Here is a 2,984-nt window from a genome sequence, read left to right on the forward strand (position 1 = left end):
CTCGACGAAGTGGGCGATGTGTTGCTTTGGGTTCCCCTTCCCGTCGAACTGTTGAAATTTTGGAGGCTGATAGCCAGATGGCATGCGCAGACTGTCAATCCTCTTAGTGTAAGGCTTGATGTAGCGTCCACTACTTGTCGAGCTATCATCCAACTGACACTTGATCGTCTTGGCTATTAACTCCTGCTGCACTTCTCTTGGTGAAGTTCTTGATCTCATTCTTTGGCTTTTCCCTATCTTCGCCAACTTCTCCATCGCTATCAACATCCCTATCGGTGTCACCATGCTCGCTCTCGGCCTTCCTGTCACGGAGTGCCACCACCTCTTTTTGAAGCTCATCAATTTTTTTGTTCTTTTCTTCATTTTCCTTCATCATCTTCTCAAGGAGTTCATTCATTTTCTGCATTCGATCCTCAAGAGTATCACCACTTATCACCATGACTGAAGCGACGCTAGAAGCTGATGTTTCTTTCTTCTTTGGCGACGCCTTGGATTTGCAGGGGGAAGCCTTTTTGTCAACCTTAACACTTCTAGTCTCCTCGCGTGAAGGAGAAGAGGCGGCCAGGAGCGCGAGCGAAGCAGCTATGGAGGCGACAGAGAACTTGCGCGGCCTAGTTGGGACGTGTGCAGAGCGTAGACTGGCAGCAGCAGCATTGACAGCAGCCTTCTTCGCCATTCCTCTTGTGGAGATGCTAAACCGATCGCGTAGCGAGGGAGGTAGCGACAATGGGGTACCTGCGGGATATCTGCGTAGGTCTTCTTGGATGGACTGAAGGAGATGCTTTGCTTAGTAGACATCTTCTTGTTTTGGTAGACTTGAATAAAACAGCAGTAGAGATGAGAGGTAGAGATTTTCACGTCGGGTTCACCAAAATTTGTAACAGCAAATTTTGTATTGCGATAACTGAAATACAAAACAAGGAAACAATTATATTTTATTAATAAATATCAAAAGTACGTGTACAATCTCTAATGTATCCTCTGATTCTAATATGCTGTAAGGGGTACGTGTACGAGGTACACGTGAGGGGTGCGCGTGTAGACAACTTAATTGCTCTACACGCGATGTAGATTTGATTTCTTGAGAGGGTCGCGATGACTTGAATCTCTCTTGAAGGTTTGAATTTGTGATTGAATCTTCAACGCAGGCGGCACGATTTGATGTGCTTGTTGACTGCTTGCAATGATTTTGACAGAGAGGATTTGTAGGAATTTGTACCTTGTTCTCTCTAGCTCCTTTGCAATTATGAATTTCCAACCCTTTGAATGAATGAGAAGAGCTCTATTTATAGAGTTTCAATTCCCCTTATTGGACTTTGATGGTCACAGGCCCATTTGTGGGTTTATAAGCAACCTTGGCCCAAATTTGATTCCTTCTAGGTTTATTGATCCGAACAACTCCTTTTGTAATCCGAATCAGCCCATATTTCATTTAATCGGGACAAATTAATTAAATTAAGTTAAAATTTGGTATTAACTCAAAATAATTAATTCATTTTATTTATCCGGCACTTTAATAAATTTTTCGTGCCTACATTGTGTTTATTTCGTTTTATTGTTTTTCTGTTGTGGTTTATTTTATTGCTTTATTCCTTTGTCATCTTCAATATGACTGATAAAGATCCAACATCCAACCCTTTATTTGTTCATCCTGCTGATATTAATATAGTCTCTCTAATCACTACTCCCTTTAATGGTGATGGTTATGGTTCTTGGAAAAGATCCATGCTTGTTTCACTTTCTGCAAAAAAAATAAAATTGCACTAGTAGAAAAAACACCTATTGCGTCAGTGGATTTACGTCGGTTCTACAAAAACTGACGCAAAAAGTACTTAATTTTGGCGGGAATGCAATTTCGCCCTATAATCAAGCTTTTTGCGTCGGTTTTTGAAAGAAACTGACGTATATAATGCGTCAGTTCTGAGTAAAACTGATGTATTTGATCAAATACATCAGTTATACTACTAAACCGACTTATTTGATAATATGTTTTTGCATCAATTATATGTGAAACCGATGTAAATAGTTTAATTAAAAAAACCGATTAAAACACTCAACAGTCAACACCAACAAAACCCACCCTTATTTTTACTCTCTAGAAACCAAATCCCCAAAAAAAACCCCATCGCCTTACCACCGCATCATTACCTTTCTCGTCGACAATCATCTTCCCCGCACCGTCACTTAGCTCCAATTACCACGAGCCGCCTCACTCGCCAACCACTATGGTCGTCTGATTCTGATATCCTTCCAAGTTAAGGTGCGTTTTTGTTAAGATTATAGAGGGGAGACGATAATAAGGGAGAATGTATTATTGATTCATAATTCTGATTGAATACATGGTGTATATATAATAAACCTATTAGCATAAACCCTAGATGTAAACCATAAAATTTGAATAACCTGCGATAAACATAAAGAGGAACAAAAATAATAGAGGGTTACAACTTTCGGAGATCTCTTGATTCCATTCTAAGGGATTTAGGGTTTTGATAGTACTACGGGGGTCTTATCGACTTAATCCCGTAGGGAGATGATGGGGTCTTGTTGTGACTTATTCCATCTACCTACAATTTGGTAGTAGGAAGACGGGGTCGTTTGAGACTTAATCCATGTGCTCCCCTTAAACCCTAAACACAAGAGCTGTATTTATAGTCTAGTAGCTTGGAGGGCAGACGACATATTCTAAAATATTCTAAGATATTATCACATTATTTTCTGATAATTATCTCTAAAATACAAAAGATATTATAAAATAAATAGATACCAAAAATATAAAATTTCGGTGTCTACAAATGCCCCCTCGAGACTGGTTGTAGAGACTTTGATGTCGGTTGCAACTTGGTCTCGAATCTGCTACTGAATTTGACCCTTGAGAATGGAGATGAAGAGCGAAAATTGTCCCACCGAGCGTGCCAATTTGTAAACCATAAAATTTGAATAACCTGCGATAAACATAAAGAGGAACAAAAATAATAGAGGGT

Source organism: Silene latifolia, chromosome 8 (assembly GCF_048544455.1).
Source record: "Silene latifolia isolate original U9 population chromosome 8, ASM4854445v1, whole genome shotgun sequence".
Taxonomy (NCBI): domain Eukaryota; kingdom Viridiplantae; phylum Streptophyta; class Magnoliopsida; order Caryophyllales; family Caryophyllaceae; genus Silene; species Silene latifolia.